The sequence below is a fragment of the Lissotriton helveticus genome, chromosome 4_1 (genome assembly GCF_964261635.1).
Source record: "Lissotriton helveticus chromosome 4_1, aLisHel1.1, whole genome shotgun sequence".
NCBI lineage: Eukaryota > Metazoa > Chordata > Amphibia > Caudata > Salamandridae > Lissotriton > Lissotriton helveticus.
In genome coordinates, this window is record NC_136063.1 from 2,069,261,732 (window position 1) to 2,069,279,609 (window position 17,878).

Below are 17,878 nucleotides of genomic sequence, written 5' to 3' on the forward strand. Positions count from 1 at the left end.
GGTTTCTAACTCTGATTACCTGTGTGAGGTCTTTCTATGTGCTTTCCTGGAATAGAGACTCTAACCTATGGTGAGTCCATAAACATAAATCAAGGGACAGCGCTCTAAACACTGCACTGTCCTTTTAGGCACAATAACCCAAAAACGATACAAACAATATCATTACAATGGTCACTACCAAAGGACCAAGAAATAAGGCACAGGATAATTGCCTCCGTACCCAAAGAAAACGGTACCGTCTCTCCGAGTATGAATACCTGAATCAGACTAGGAAACCAGAACTGCGGGGAACTGAGAACGCCGCGAGGATTCCCGACGAGACCCGACAACCGCCACCACCGTGACTCGGAAGAACTGCAGCCACGACGTAACCCGGATGGAACGCGAAGCGCCTCCTGGATGTCGAGGAAGGACTAAATACTATTCACACGCATGCGCTGACCTCCGCGCCTGCGTATCGGTGGCTCTCCATGTTTTGCCAACCATCGCTGGCTCCAACATTGCCAACCACAGGACCGCGATCGGTACAGGCACGACACTTCCTACAGAAGCAATCTGGATGTGCAGGTGAGCGGGTCTTGAAACTGGGCGCCGCTCTTACTTGCCTTCATATACCTCACCACCGGACCGAAGTAACATCTTCGGGATCCGGTTACTGAGGGTGATCTGCAGGTTTCCAGTGGGTGCCTGGCGTCGAGGGCGTAAGTCTAGACGCCGCCTCTGCCGACATCATGAGCTAAGTACCTCCTGTCTGTTTGAATTGCTGAATGGTGTATCTTTATCCCCAAGGGTGTGCCGATTTCGCCACCACCCCCCTCCCGAGATCCATGGTGTGATTGTCTCTCACCATTCAAGTGAGAACTTTTTAACTTTTTGTATTACTACTGGGGTCACTGGCCATTTGGTCCATTGATCCTTCCTTCCACATACGCCCCTTGTGCGGGTCAACCAGCATGTGAATAATGCTGAGTGCATTTTAACTGATCTCTTATGCACTTATGTGCCCACCCCCTGGCGCGAACACCACCCCCCTGATTTGGTTTGGTGTTAAATATATCGCTAGACTACCGATCTTTCGTTTTTCACAACTAGAGCACTTTTGTGACTACAATAAACATACCCTTGAGCTAAGACCAATAATTAATTGTTTGTTTTGTCTCTTTTATGTATGTCCATGTCGCTTCCTTTGCAGGTGCACAATTTTTTGGTTTCTCAAATCGAGAGTACCAGAGAAGGATTTTTTCCTTCACTTGCACTTTGTACATATTTTCACTTTCACGTCCCTAGGTTAGGGTGGGCCTTAGCGTGCTCATACCACCGGGGTTAGTCCACTTTTTGGTCCTAACGAATGCCTGGTAAATTAACACCTCTTACGGCAGAAACATGTTGACCCACTTGTAAACTATCTGGAAATAGCTAAACAATCTATTTGGCTTGTTTTCCAACACATTGATTTTAATATGTCCAATTGATCAAACATTAAATACTTTTTTGATACAACTTATATATTTTTAATCTTTACCACCACCACTATCACTTATCATTCACTATTTCACAATACCCGCTCTGCAGTAAATCTGGCGTTGTAGCACACTGGGGAGGCATTCGGCCTCTCCCAGTGGGGCCCTATGATGAAGCATGTCACCAACGAGGTTGGTGAGTGAGGGCTTTTTATACAAACCTAATTGGTCTTTTGTATTCCTGTTTTCCTGCTCTTGTTGTCGTTATTAGAGTTCTTACACTCTTTTCTTGTTTAAGTCGGAGTCTTCAGGACTAGAGCTGCTGTTGCAGTTAAAAATGAATGCTTTGGGAAGGATTTAGATTTCAGGTTTCACTGTTGATCACTTTTGGGGGTAGTGAGAGTCTAAATGTCTCCCTCCTTCTTTCACAGTTTGATGTCTTCTCTCACCAAAGTGACCCATTCTGAGAAACACTCAACCTGCAGGGTGTGAGAAATTGGAGCTGGTTCAAGCAGTGGAGAGACTTATTGGCACTTTATTGCATTATATTGAGGGATTTCGTTATATCAAGGTGTACTCCATCTGAGCTACAGTGCCTGCTTTAGGTTAAGTGCTCTTAGAGCTGGCATGATGCCCACATCTAGATGGTAGTGTATGCTCGTGGGAGAACTCTCTCTTAGGGGCATATTAGCAAGAATCTCGTTACAATTATCGCAGTTTTAGCAGCAGGAAACTGCCACTAAAACGGCGATAATGGGCTTGCTAATATGCGTTATAGAATTCCAATCGAAGCCCAGGTTAGATGTCCTGCACATAATTTTAACGAGGTTCTTGCTAGTATGCCGCTGAATCTTTTGCCGCCCAGTAGTCCTAACCAGGTTTCTGGTTAAGCAAAGCTTTTTGTCTCATGCCTGCAGATGCAAATTGGTTATATTGCACTGCCCTCCTCCTCTTCATTCAACACTCCTGTCTACTTCTCAATTTCCAATTCCCTCTGGGCCTCAATAGTCTTCCGGGGCCTCACCCACCTACGACGCTCTTTCTAGAAATAGTGGACATCTTGTGATTTGCTAGAGAGGTGATGTAATGGTGTCTTGGTGATATTTAGTCTGGCAACCTTCACCATAAACATTGGTTTGTTTACTAAAAGGGAGTTGCAGTTGGCAGGCTTATTTTCCTGTTTATTTGCCTGCATGGCGGATGGCTGTAGTGCATAATATTCCAGCGTCGGCCATTGCGGAAAAGATTGCCAGGTCATCGGGGGAATTTTGCGATCTGGTGCTGATGCGAAGAGAAACTAGTGTAAGTAATTTTGGAGAAGGAGACTTTCACTGATAGGTATCAGACAAGGAGCAGTGTTGGAATGAAGGCCAGGAGCCGCAGTTTGTAGACAAGTAACCAGATGGAAGCCTTGGTACAGGTATCCACCTGAGTAACTCATATTTTGAGAGTTACTAAGGACCTCTCTCAAACATATCCTAAGACAGGCCTCAGATTCGTTAGACACCAAACCTTTACTCAGTAGAACAGCTGTGAAATTTGAGGTATATACTGAAATAAATTTAATGGGAAGTGCCATGATTCCACAGTATACAGCAGCAGTGCTGTACCAGAGCTATTCCATTGTGTTTCTGAGACAAATACAGGATAATCAGTCGATAGAATGAAAGGTGGATGAGCTTGTAAAAGAAACAAAGCAGGGAGCAATGACGAGACTCCTCCGTTAGCACATTCACTACATCTCAGTCTTCACATGGTATGGGGACACACACAGATTGAAGACCCATCTATCCCCATTACGGTTTCATTTATCGGCATTTACTAAGTTTAAAAGGGTATCCAAAAGGGACTACAATTCAAAGTAGATGACACCAAGGGGATAGAAGGATGCATGATCCTTGTTAGAGGCAACCTACATGTGCTGCGAACCATTGCTCCTAATGATAACAAGGAGGCATTTTTTGCTGATTGATTACCCTCCCTACAAAGTTTCGCAAATGATGACTTAGTATTGGGTGGGAACTACAACCCTATATTTGACACCATTAAGGACAGCAGAAGCCTGACTACTAGAATCAATTAACCTCCTGCTTCAATGGCGAATGGTACAGAAGATCTCGATCTAATCAATGCTTGGAGATCACAGCACCTGAATGATTGACATGTTACTTCTACACAAAGGTACACAGGACTTCCTCAAACATATATTGTTTTTCCTTTAACAGCACACAGTTTCACACCTGGCAGTCACCAGTCAGATAGAATCGCAACTACCATCTGGTCATGCCTCTGTTAATAGAGGGAAGCTCATACCTCAAACACTTTTTTGTATTGACTAAGGCTTAAAAACAGAACACATAGACATGCACACATTTGGAAACAGCCACCTGCAGCTGCATACACAGATAGATGCAATCATATAAGCATGCATAGACACACACACTCACTCATGCACACATACGCATGCAGGCATATATATATATATATATCGGTTACCAATCCACACTTTGCATTAAAGTAAAGGCACTGACACCGTGAATTTCCTTTTCAAAGTCAGATTATCATTTATTAACAGGTAAATAAATTAGTAAAGTTAAATTGGGGACACAAATGCAAATGCCTATGTTTAGACCCTGCAACTTTCTGGAGGTATAACTGTGGAAAGGTACGTTCTTAGAAAGCCTGCCAGCAATTCCAACCATTCGTGATTAGAAGAAATGCCCTTCTATAGTTCAGTATTCAATACTCAAGTAACTCCGGAGACTGTGTCAGAAATATCAATAAGAATAATGCCATATTTGAGGTGTAGTTCCAGCTTTAAGTAGGTAGTTGTTCGATGGGAGATGGCACGTTATTGACCAATGAGGGTTTGGGAACGATTGAGACTAAAATGTCTAGTTTCACAAACAGGGCATAACCGTTTCACATGCACGTTCGACTAAGATTTTTTTTTAAGTTGGAGTCGCATAAAACTCTGAAAACAAAAACAAAATACAGTACTGTTGTGTTGTAAATGTGTAAAACAAATAAACAGCTGTCAGTTAATGAAAACAAACGAGCCCACAGACTAAGTAACTATTACTGGGGCCTAGCGCAGATTTGATTTAGGGTACATATTTGTACATATTTTGAGACTCGGGCCAGTTATAGGTACTAAAATAGGGTACTCTAGGCGAAAATCAGGGATGAATAGCAACATCCCCTCCATTACTCCTACCCATCCTTCCCATGTATTACTACCCCGCACAAATCCCTTCCCATAAAGGCACACTGTAAAGAATGCAATCAAGGTTCTAAGAGTCATTTTTAGGTTGCAGCCCTGAAATAAACAAACAAAAGCAGCCGGCAGCCAATATCTGAACTGAACGTGCACCATGCATAAACATACAAAAACCAATCAGGAGCCAGGAAATAAGAGCGACGCAGGAGTGAACCAACTGCAAGCACCAGGTGGAACTACACACAATAGAGTGATTAAAGCAGGTCATGTAGACAGCGCATGCGCCCTGATGCTCGACCTAAACAAAAAACACACTTTGAACCTTCTCACAATGAAGGCGTTTACTGTCACCAGCATATCATCTTGGGAATTATCTCAGTGTGACAAACATGCTCCCATAGTTCTCCACCCTAGAGAGCCGATGTTTGCACTTAGACTCCTAAACACCCATTGATCCTGTAACTACTTTGTCCGGGTACTTAATTTGCAAAAGAGTAAGTGCAGGGGCCAGGGATCTTCTAGGAGCTGCCAAATGCTGAATATTAAGTTTGCCTAGTCTTGATTCCATCTCATGCATCTTTATTGCACAACCCTCTCTTAACCCTGCAGATTTTTTCACCCCAGCGTTCTCTCTTTGTCACTGTTTTTGTATTTCCCTTTTCCTAGTTCTGCCTTCGTTCTCTGCCTTTCCCTCTTCAAGGCTAGATAAAAGTCAGATCATGAAAAATAAGTCCCAGTCCACAAAAATAAGTGCTGCTATCCACTACCTACTACCACCAGCAGAAGCTAAGCACTAATTTGTCCCCATATTTAATACTGAGCCTCCAGGTTGCATACCCTAGGCAACAGAATATCCTTACTCTTTGAAAAGTGCAGGCCAAGGTCATTAAAATACACATAATGTTATGGAGGCTTTTCACACCAAATACGACCATGTTCATCAATGTATTGAACATTGAATGAAATGACCTGTGGAAGAAGAATGTAATTGACAATATTTGAACTATACTTCATCCTTATTAAAGAAAATCTCTTGCTCTAAAGACGTTTCTTTATTGGGTGGATACTACTTACTTTGTTTATACTTTTAGTGGCATGCTGGGTTATTCCTTTTTGATATATTGGCACATTGGGCCTTTGTTCCCGTGTGCACTCACACCTAGGGTAGTAGTGTGTGGAACTACCTCCGAAGCACCATCTCTCTGACTAATGCATTTTACATACTCATCGTTTACGTTGTGCCCACTAAATTGTGTTTCTTAAATACGAAGTGCAATTTCTTTACATTACTACCCTCTCTTTTTTTTATTGCCTCTGATATGTTCAGCAATTTCTTCATACCTGTAACAGTTCTTTGTTGTTGTAACAGCCCCATCGTCGGGAACATGCTTCCTTTTCACATTTTGAGTCCCAGCTTAAAGATCTGACTCAAATGGCATTGAATAATTAAACATGATAAGAATAATATTAAGAATCAGTGCACACCTATAACAGGTAACTGGCAAGTGGCTTCATCAACACCCCTCCCCGGCCGGCTTCCATTCTTAAGAGTATTTATTTATTTATTAATGTATTCATTTATTTGACAGTTTTATGTAGATATGGTGCACATTATTGTTTTAGCTGCATCTCAGTCGCCCAAAATAGATCCTCAACCTCCCATTGCAGACCGTAAAGCTCAGAGACTTGTATATGTGTGATGAAACACATTAGAAGCAGTTGCATTACAGACGGTGTGTGTACCCCTGTTGTTCGAAGATTGATTGCAAATATTGGAGCTCTAAACATGGAGGTCTCTGTAAAGCACTTAAAATTGGCAGGGATTTCAGTGGTACAATGGATGTAACCTCACTCTGTGGGGTGGAATAAAGGCTCATGCAGCAATGACAAAGTACTGAGCTGAGGGGCTGATGGACGGATGCAGGAGGCCAGATTTAAGGACAAGAGAATGTTTTTTTCTTTTTTAGCAGCAAAGGCCTCTTTGAGGACAGACCTTTTTTATTAGGCATTTTTATAAAAGAAGTTTCAGAGCAGATTATATTCCTCACATTGCACTGGATTTATCACAGTTACATTCTCACGAATCATATATAACCATCTATCAGCATCATCAGAAACCGGATGAAAGTCGACCATAGAAGAGATCATTGGAGCAACAAAGCAGTAGCTATCAGTTCTGTGCTGGCGCTGATAAAGGCGCTGAAAACAACAAGAGTGATAAAACGCATCCTCCCATCCTCAGAGGCCTGCAGGTCTTGGGTACCACGGCTTAGGATGGAAGCAGCACCTTCCCCGATGCTCGACAACCAATCCTGCTTGACTTTGACACTCAGGTCCCCATTGTGAGCAGCCCATAAATCCCAATGGGCCTGCCAACAAAAGTTACCAGGCTCATCCACATTGTGCCTGGATCCTCTCTCGGGTGATTAGCCGCGCTATATAAATCCACTTGATTGATTGATGGTCGAGTATTCTGTAACTTGGCTGCTGAAAGCAGTAGAAATGTCTGTGTGCAACACGGGGAAAAACATGCAAGAATGAAAGCAGAAACATAATTTCTGCATATTATTCCACAGAGTAACTTTGGGGCATATTTACAAGGGAAGTGGCAGAGTGAGGCATTACTAGCTTAACGCCTCACTCCGTCACTTCAGAAACGCAGGGCTGCACCATATTTACAAGAATATGGTGCAGCCCTGTGTTTCCCCCTGCACTGGCGCTAAACTTAGCAGGCTAGCGCCAACGCAGGCACCCTTGCACCATAGTGCAAGGGTGTCTGCGTGCAGGGGAAGATTGTTTAAGTGCACTGCACATAAACAATCTTTAAATGCCATTTTATGTGTGCTGCTTAATGTAGCACACATAGAAGTTGCAAAATGGCATTTTTTTTTAAATGATTGTTTTGTGCAGGAAGGGGCCCCTTCCTGTACATAAACAATTATTGGCCTTTTACTGTTTCCATGTGTGCTGCACAACACAGCATCCATGAAAAGAGCAAAAACAAAGAGAACTGGAACATTTCTCCTTGTTGCGCCAGGGTATGACCAGGTTTCCCCTGGTCTTAATTCTGGCTCTGCCTCCTATTTATGCCTCTTTGTAAATAGGGGGCAAAGTCTGAATCAATGGGTTTTGCTGTGGAACGCCCACAGCAACACCCATTGCCCTCCCCTTTCACGCCAAGCTTAGTGGCTTAATGCTGCCTAGTAAATAAGGCGAAGCCCTTATCACCACAGGAATGTCGTAAAAAGTGACGTTCCTGTGGCAATAGGGGGATGTAAATATGCCCCTTTATTTCTCTGGGCCCGGAATTACGGGGCTCCTGTTAGCTGTAATTCCATGGCGAGAAATTACGTGGATTTTTACAGGCCACTCGGGGGCAGTGAGGGGATGCTTGAGCTAAGACCTCAACAATCAACCAGTAAATAAATGCCCAGTCCAGTGCTTGTCTTTAACATAAAGTACTTCATTCATATAATTGTAGCGTGGATGTGTCATGAAGGCCAGAGCTACCGGTTTTGGCACTGGGGAACCAGGTTCAAGTCTTGCGTCGGCTCAGCATCCTGGGATTTTGGGCAAATCACTTAAACTCCCCGTGCTTACCAAAAATGAATGTGTCCTTGTGTAATGTAACTAGTGCTCATGTAAAGCGCTAAATACCTTCGAGTCGAGTTTGCTATATAAAACTGCAATAAAAAATGCCCATTTATGTGATTAGTGTATCTACACTAAACAGGACTTCCCATGGGCGCTACATTCTATCTGCTTCCTTAATGTATCCTCCTGGGGCCTCCCTCTTTCTGATCAGAGCAAACAGTAGTAGAATGAATTTAGCTCATGTGCAGTTTCTACCACCCACAGACCACAGTTCATATATAGGGAGGTAGAAACCCCTCCACCTATAGATTCTCAACAGTCATGTTGGCATAAGTCAGTCTGTCTGATGGGTGCTCCCACATTTTAGAGCAGACGCAAAGAACTGACAGGCCTCTTTTTGCAGGACCAGGTGGAGGCTGCAGTGGTCAGTGTGCCCGAACAGCTGTCCCCTGGTGGTTCCGGCACCAGGTTTTTGCAAGGTCAGTAGAGGCTTCCCACACAACGTTCTGGGTCGTTGCGTCCCAGCCTCAACAGTTGCAGTTCACAGACAGGGTCCTCCTCTTTTACCAATGGGGTGGAGGTGTCATTCTCTCGATGGGCTGGTCCATTAATGTATGCAGATGGCCTGAGTAGAAGTGGACTAACTTATATTCAGGTGTGGTTTACCAGTGTGAGCTAATCCGTGCAAAAAGAGTCATGGCAACATTTGCATTTTATTATCTCAGTGAAGTTAGGAAAACATTCCTCTTTTAGAAAAACCACACTCCTTCTTTCCATAATACTTAACACATTAAAGCAGTGTTTTATAAAATGGCGCAATCAGCAAATGCGGGCCACTTTTTATTAGTGGCCTATTTTTTATCCCAATCCAACCCTGTAAACTGCCAATCACCAGTACTGAGGCTGTGACAATAGGTCAGTGCAGTCTGGGGGTGGAGGGAGTCCTCTTCAAATTGGCAGATGGACTGTTGTAAAATGTAGTTGTAGCCCCAATTGGGCCCTTGGCAATAAATAGTTGCTGTCCAACTGGGCCTTTGACAATTAGTAGTTGCAGGCCTGACTCAGCCATCAGCATCTACACAATGACAGGTTTGTGGGTCCTGTCAGGAACCGGAACGGGAGTCAGGGGGCCCACAGGCACCAGGGTCCTCTCAGATCACTGTCAGGCAATCAGAGACCTCCTCGGTGTCGCTCAGTCACCAGGGACAGGGTGCCCTCGCACTTATGTTAATTTAATTTACAATGTGCCTGAATCACGACGGAAGGGGTATCTTTGTGCCACAGTCAACCATAGGCAAGCTCAGTTTTGAGAAACTTTCTGGAATGAGTGCGGTCAATGCTCTTCCGTGAGTGGGAAGGTAGTTGATCCCAATAAAAGGGGGCCAGATAAGAGAAAGCTTCACCCCCAGAGCATATTTTCCTAGTGCTGGGCATAGTGAGAAGAGATTTCACCATGGATCGCATAGGTCTGCTCGACTGGTACGAAATTAAGTTTCTCTGCCAGGTATCTGGGTCCTCTGCCATTCAATGATTTGTGCACTATGCAGCAGATCTTTAATATAAATCTCTTGCGTATGGGAAGCCAGTGGGTCGAACGTAAGAGGGGGAGAGAGGCGGTTCTGGCTGGCATATTATGAACGAGCAAAAACATTGGCCAGATAGATAGTTTGTAAAGACAAAATCTAGTAAAACGTATCCAATAGATCTAAGCGGACAAAATTTTCATTTAGTATTTTTTACTCAGTTTTTCATTTTCAAAAACAGCGTTCATATATGTCTGAAGAATGATACCATTTCAGTAGCAAAATTCACATCCAAATACAGTATTCAAAACACAAATTTGACAATCACCGTGAATGAAACATCTTGACATTTACACAATATATACAAAAACACAGACAAAAAATGCCTTTCTTCATTCAATGTGTAAGGCACCAGTCCTGATATAAAAACTACAGACAAGCAAGAGGTCGTTTCGTGTTTTTGCTAGCCTGCTTGCTTGATTATGCTGGAACCTAATGACTACTAGGGTCAGAACTCAGGCAGATTTTATCTACAATTAGCATCCTGATTTGCCCTTCCTGAATCTTGTTCCAGCATCGAGTCAACGCGTTTCGAACCCACGTGTTATTGAGGGGTTCTCCTCAGGACCTGGAATGGGGAACTGTCCTGTACTGTGAAATAAAAATGAAATAAACGTGTAAGAACAACTGATCCCTTACATGATTTCTATAGGATTTCCTCTATCTTAACTAAAAATACCTGAAATGTAGCCTTGACGGAGCAACAGTGTGTTCTCTCTCAGGGACACTGTAATTCTGTGTTTCTGCAGATATACAAAGAATGTGTCAACCATGCCTCGCTTTGCTACATTGTTCTCTTTTAAGAAGCTCGGACAATTACAAGCCACTAGGCGTGATAAGTTATCCTACCTTGTGATAGAAATGTTCTTTGGTGTTTACAGCTTCTAGGGATGATGCCTGATACCGTATGCTGTGAATGAAAATGGAGCGTTGATTGAAATGACTGTGTGCGATATATCTTACATACGGCTCGTCTGGGACATGGCTTGCACATACCTCATAGACGGAGGAGGCGCGAATAAATCGCGATGGAGGCGGGAGTGTTACTTCATGTCCTGCCGGGCCTGTGGGTGTAATGTGAGACACACCTTTAGATCCTTTCATCGCCAACCAAGTTCATACGAAGAATACATCCACACGCTTGACACTTACGTCCGCTCGAAGTTCGGCAATCCGTGTGTCTCCCCACTCGCAGCTTCCGCGTACGTCGTCAGCACGTGGGACCAGGCTTGTCGAGTTTTTTTTAACAATAACGCAAGAGGCTGTTTACGGCGGCTTTGCTTTGTGCTCCCCGGGGCACTTGGTCTTTGTAGTGCAGGCGGTATATTCCGTTCAATTGCTGTGTGAAGGCGTGGGCACCATTCTTATCTTAAATTACTCAACTCAGAAAGTTCAGTCAAACCCGCATGGGTAGTGTTGAATTTTAAAATTAGAAAAGCCTCCTGCGTGATAGTTGCATATCGGGGTCACCTCCAGAACCTGGGGCGATTTTGATGGCTGACAAAATAGTCCATTTAAATTCATTTGGGCCATGTTTATGTTCCACAAAATGAGACACAAGTGGGGCAGACATTACCTTGTTCTTTATTCTGGATCGATGTTGCACAATCCTTTGTCGCGCTTCCTGCGTCGTTTTCCCAATATATATTAGCTGGCACGGGCACTTAATGGCATATACAACGTATTTCGATTTACAGTTTGTAAACACATTGTGGCAGCTGAAAGAGCACAACAATAGTCCAGGCGGCTGATCACTAGTGCCTGTCCTAGGGATTTCCACACTGAAAGTGGGAGTAGTGGAAAGACTCTGCACAACAGACTCATCAAATGAAAGCAGGTGCCAGTGGAAGCCACTACCTGATCTTTCATAATGAGAGTCTGGTCGAGGTGAATGCCCAGATTTCAACTATCGATTTGGGGGGAGGTGCTGTGCCCAAATCTACTGGCTACCAGTCCAGAACAGTTAGGTTTTACCAAAGAGCATAATCTCTGTATTGCTAGCATTCCACTGGAGAAAGTTCTCAGTTATCCAAGGCAAGATAGCTTTCATCCCATCTGAGAAACGTGCTTTTGTAGTATATAGGTCGAAATTAAAGGAGATGAGAAGTTGGGTGTCGTCCCCATATGATCGAGGTGTAAATCCATAAGCTCTGATGGTTTTGGCAAGGGGGGCCACATAGATGTTAAACAATATAGGGCTAAGAAAAGAGCCCAGGGGCACCGCCTTGTTCAGTTCTATAGTGCAGGATCTAAATGGGCCTAGATTGAGGGTCTGGGTTAGATGAGTTAGAAACATTGAAGAGCTGGGCCCTGAATAGCTATCTCTTCTGATCTCTGGAGCAATTGTAAGATGGGACACTGTGTCAAAGGTTGCCAATAAATCAAGCAGCACAAGCAGAGCAGGCTGATTTGCATCCTGAGAGCTTTGGATATAATATGTTACTGCTAGGAGAGCAGTTTCAGTGCTATGCATGGGTCTGAAGCCAAATTGGTATGAATCCGGGATCCTGTTGGATTCTAAAAGCTCCATAAGTTGTTTATTAATATGTCCTTCTAATCGCTTGCTCATCAAGGGAAGAAGCGGGACAGGCTGGTAATTCAACAGGTCTGAGGCAGAGGGAGTCACCTTCTTACGAATGGGCATAACCTCTGTGACCTTCCAGTCTAGTGGAAGCCTTCCTGGGCTCATTGATAGGTTTAATAAAGAGCAGATGGTAGGGGCGAGCTGATTAGCCAGAATTGCTGAGATCTTGGCTGGCACAATGTCTAGAGTAGATGCTGATTCAGCAGTCTTCATCATTTCACAGATGGAGTCAGCCCTGAGAGGCACAGAGCTCTCCAGGGTACCAGTATTATCAACATTTGAGGGGATGCAGTAGGATTCTACTCCCGATTGATCTCCTGATCTAGGAAACTTATCGTAGATCAGATTAACTTTTTCTTCAAAGTGGTTTGCAATGTTATCATGTAGGGCTTGTGAGGGAGGGGTATCAGTTGAGCATGCAATCGGATTTGTAAAGGATTTAAGAACTTTATATAACTCTTTGAAAGAGTTCTCAGTCTGGCTAAGTCGTAATGCAATGTGTGCCTTACATGCTTTTTTATATTCCTATGGTTGAGAGCTTTGGTTACTTTATAGGCTTCTTTGTCAGTGGGGTTGTGGGTTTGACGCCAACGCCTCTGCAGTTTTTTACACCAGGCTTCCTCCTTGCGCAATTCAGGTGTATATCGAGGAGCATGAGAACCATGTTTGTCTACATGTTGATGTTTCATAGGGGCTAGGTTGTCTATAGCTACTTTCAAGGATTTATGATAATCTGCAAGGACCATGTTTACATCCCCCATCCCCTCATCAGTAGAAGCAAAAAAATCCTCGGTGAAAGCCTCCAGAGTGATTTTACGTCATTGTCTCATAAGAAGATGTGTAGGATTGTTTGGGGGTGTGGGTACTTGAGTAGAAGTGACCCGAAATCCAATCAAAGAAGGTCTGACCAAGGTAGGGGGCAAGAGGGCTCCACAGATATAGAGGGAGAGTTAGTGAAGATCAAATCCAGCATGTGGCCCACCTTGTGTGTGGGGCCTGTGATAATCTCATTAAGGCTTAGCCTAGACAGGTCAGCGAGGATGTGGGATGCCTCCATGCTTAAGGGGTCTTCACTGTGTATATTGAAATCACCCAGTAGAATGAAATGTTTTGATGAAAGGATATGAGTGGCAATCAGTTCCATCAGTTTGAGACTAAAATCTCCTGTGGTTTCCAGGGGGACGATATACAAGTGCTCCTTTTCAACAGTCCTGGGTAGAGAATTCTACCTTAAAAACACATATCGCTATCGAATCCTCAGAAAGAGTTTCTATTAGGGAGACTTTCAAGGAGTCTTTAAAAACAATGGCTATTCCTCCCCCCATTCTACCTTCTCTGTCTGTTCTTAGTAGGTGATAATTCTCAGGGAGTGCTAAAGCGATGGAAGGCGTGGAGAATCCTAGATCAGGTGACTTAGAAATCTGCAAGTCCCAGATTTTGATTGCGTGCTTGGGCAGTGCTCTAACATTGCCTAAGAAGCCCTTCCAAGCCTCTGAGGGCTTAGAGAGAGGGAAATTAGGAGGGTGGGAAGGTATGTCATAACCTAGTGTAAGGAATTCCCTAGGGGGGTTTGGAGTGTGTTCTCCCTCCTGGTTCAGTGTAAGGCATTTAAATTGACAGTGCATACAGGTAAATGGACCTTCGGGAGTGAATGGGAAACTTTGCTTGCCACATAATTCATCCGGGATTAGAGATTTACCTTGGTTTCTTATGCGTGTGAGTTCCTCGGCAGACTGCCTGATTTTAGATGTACTTCTAATTTCTGAGGAGAAACTGGCAGGGGTCCTGGCTCCTTGCAACGGTCGGGTGCAGAGGGGTGCAGATGGCTTGCCTTTAGCCCACCGGCACACGCTGCACATCAGCAGTGACATGTGCCTTAAATAGAAGACTGGGAGTGCAGCTATTGATTGATTTTTTCGGCACTTAATGACAACCATAAAGCTTCTCCAGCAGGGAATTCAGACTTGAGTTGAGGAGACTGACTGTCAGGCACCAGTCCCGGTTGTAGAGGTATACTCTCTGGGGGCACTCCTTTCCATTTCAGGTGGTCTGAGTCCCATTTTTAAATATAACTTCCAGACAGATGCGGAGCCACGTTCTCAAACTGTAGATGTGGTTTGAGTGATTCTTATTTCAAGTGTCCTTCCCACCCTGTTTTCAAGAGACAGTCTTTATGTCGAGTGATGCTTCTCACAACAGGGTCATCTCCATATTGGAGCATCCACAACAGAAGCACAAAGGGGGTGTGAGGTTCCTCCACCTGACTGCCATCAGCCCCATTGAAGGAGTAGTTAGGGAAATACAAAAGGAGACGTCTCACCTAATAGCTTTCTCATCTTTCACAACAGTGTCTGCAGTGCCACCTCTCACCTCTACCATCCACTAAATTGCAGTGCTAAGATGACTATTCAGCAGCTTCATGATAACCAAGAGGCCTCTCGGTATGTTCAATGGTGACTGGCAACAGCGGGAAGGGGGGCAGGCGCTCACGTTCTCAAATAAAATAAAATAAAAATTTAAATAAACTGGCGAGTGAGCACAAATATAAACTTAAAATATATTAAAAGAAGAAGAGATATTGCTTATATTTATTGCCACCTATTGTGTCTGTTGTGTGTAATAATATCAGTTTAGGGGACCTAGGTAGTTCCCATCCTAGAACCTCGGCTAGGCATGCCAGTACCTCCATCCAAAACCTATCCAGGGCTGTACTTTCCCATTCTTTATGTATAAAGGACCCCTCGTCACTCTGACAGCGTAAGCATGTAGGGGGTGCTATTAGGTCTGCTCGCCACAGCCTATATTGTGTGTAGTAGGCCCTATGCAGGTATTCTGTACTGCATTTTTAAACTGCCATTTCGACCTGGCAATTTTCTTTTTAATACTTGTAGGTCACCCACCCTCAAGGTAGGCACTTAAGGAACCTAGGCATGGTGCATTGTATTTAAAAAGTAGGAAATGTGTATTTATGTTTTACATGCCCTGGTGGTGATAAACTCCTAAAAATATTTTACACTACCGTAAGGCCTAACTATACCGTAAGGCCTAACTATCCCTTTTATTAACACTGGGTTATCCTCTCATTTCCTCTAAGTATTATGGAAATGTGTTAATATTACCCATGTCTGGTGTATATTACAGAGGAAGTTAGGGACTGACTCCACAAACAAGCAGTGCAGCCCAATTACCCCTATATCCCTCATCCTTGTCTGAGTCATTACAAAGTGAGGTAGTGTTACCTCATGACAGGAGCGAAAAATAGGTGGATCCATACCTGCCTGGCTTACCCACCCACCTGGGTGACATAAAGGAGATTGGCAACCCTGACTTCTCCTGTTTTTTTATTCCTCTCGACTGGAGCGAGGATTTGGGGGTCCCTGCTGAGCTCAGGCCAGGAATGGGGCATTGTTTACTACCCTGGCTGGCTCCTTCGTGGAAGCACCTACCTGTAAAGATGATGGTGGTCTCTTGCTCATGGAAGGATTGCATTTTTCTTCCGCTTTTCATGGCCAGCGGATGTTGCCATTGATTTCTCCTTCATTTGCGTGATGGAATGAGCAACAATTTGCCTTCACGCATGTGCATTGGTTTCAGGTCTGCGCATGCGCATTACGGGTAATTCTGTTGGCTCATGTATGTCCCTTTACTTCTGCATTGAGGCTAGCGTGCCTATTTCCTGTTTTATTAAGGAGACAGGTAAGTGTTATTTCTTAGGATTACTGATTGCTTGGAGAGCTATTGGCTATTGGTAATGCAGCTTTCACATTGCAGGGTGGGCAAGACCTCTTCTAAGAGGAAGCACACGTTCCCTTCACCTTCTTCCTCTTCATCAGATCACTACCCTTCTCACAGACTCAGCAAGTATGGGGAGGAGGAGAAGGAGGAGAGGATTAGAAGGATTATGCTTCAAGTGAGGCATGCCTTCGAAGAGGATTCCTCATGCGCTAGTAAGAAAAAATCAGTGGAGGAGATTTCTGACTCTATGGTCTCAGACTCTGCAGAGGAGTTTTCTACCTCTTAGGACTTTAGCGGCTGAATACATTTCCAATGACATGATGGCAGATTTATTGGGACATAACAGGGAAAATATACATTTTTCCCATGCTGAAAAACCTAGTACCTCATATGATTCTCTGCTAAAGCAATTTCAGAAGCCTCTTCATTAGAATTGCCTGTTCACCAGTTTGGTTTGGATGTGATTCACCAAGAATGGACAAGATTAATTTGCCTTGGTTCATGAGTAAGCTCTATTCCCTACAGAATATGGACTCACTGTTGCTAGATACTGTTGATGTCGACTCAGTGGTAGCAAGCCTAGTGATCCATTCTTCCTTATAGGAGGAGGAGAACATTTTAAAAGACCTTCCAGACAAGAAAGCAGACTGCTTTAAAGAACGTTTTTTTTACGGAATCCATGTGGTAATGAGGGCTGGCATTTATGGGGCCCTCACACCCCAATCTCTGATTTCAGACTTCAAGAGTCTATTTTAGGCCATTGAAATAGAATCTGACTGCCTGCCTTTATTAGAGGATATGGAATGTCAGATAGAGTTTCTGTCTGACATTTCTTTCAATGTGGTGGAATCAGAACCCTCGAAGGAGGAGCCTCTATTGCAGCTTGGAGGAGCCTGCATGTTAGAGGCTGGAACACCAATACTGCTCATAGGGCAGCTGCGCTGAAGATGCCATTTGAGGGATCCAGGTTGTTTGGTGTTGAATTGGAAGACAAGCTCTATTGCATGTTTAAGGAGAGGAAGCATTTATATTAATTTCATCCCCATTCGTCAAAGTTGTCTAGTTCTTTGAGAATAATATCCTTTCGTCAACCATCAAGACATCAGCAGACTCAGGATTTTTCTGGGAAATCCAAGGGCAGATAGTTTCCTTTCAAATCCTATCTGAAATAGAAACAGGATGTAGGTGTTAAGGGGCAGCATTCCTGACTATGACGGGACTCTCAACTCTTCATTGAAGGTCGGAGATAGGATTCAGCAGTTCCTTTCACAATGTGAACGAATAACAACAGATTGTTGGGTGGCTCAGGTGGTCAAGAGTTGTTATTGAATGGAGTTCCTAGCAGATCCACTTCCTACATTGACCATACATACTCCTTTGCCTTGAGATCCAGTCAAGAAGAAGACCTTGTTCGAAGGGGTCCTGTCTCTTCAAGGAAAAGGGGCCATTATTCCAGTCCCTGAATAGGAGAAAGATCAGGGATTTTACTCAATAGTGTTTCTTGTTCTTAAATCCTTAGGAGATTTTCATCTAGTCATTGAGCTGAAGAATCTCGATGTATAAAGTTCAAGATGGAACACACAAGATGATGAACGGAATGTTGCATAATAGCAAAACATTCACCCCCAGTCACAGATCTGGGTTTAATCCATCTTTATTTTGCTCACCACACCACCCCAGTTCAGACATGGCCATATGCAAA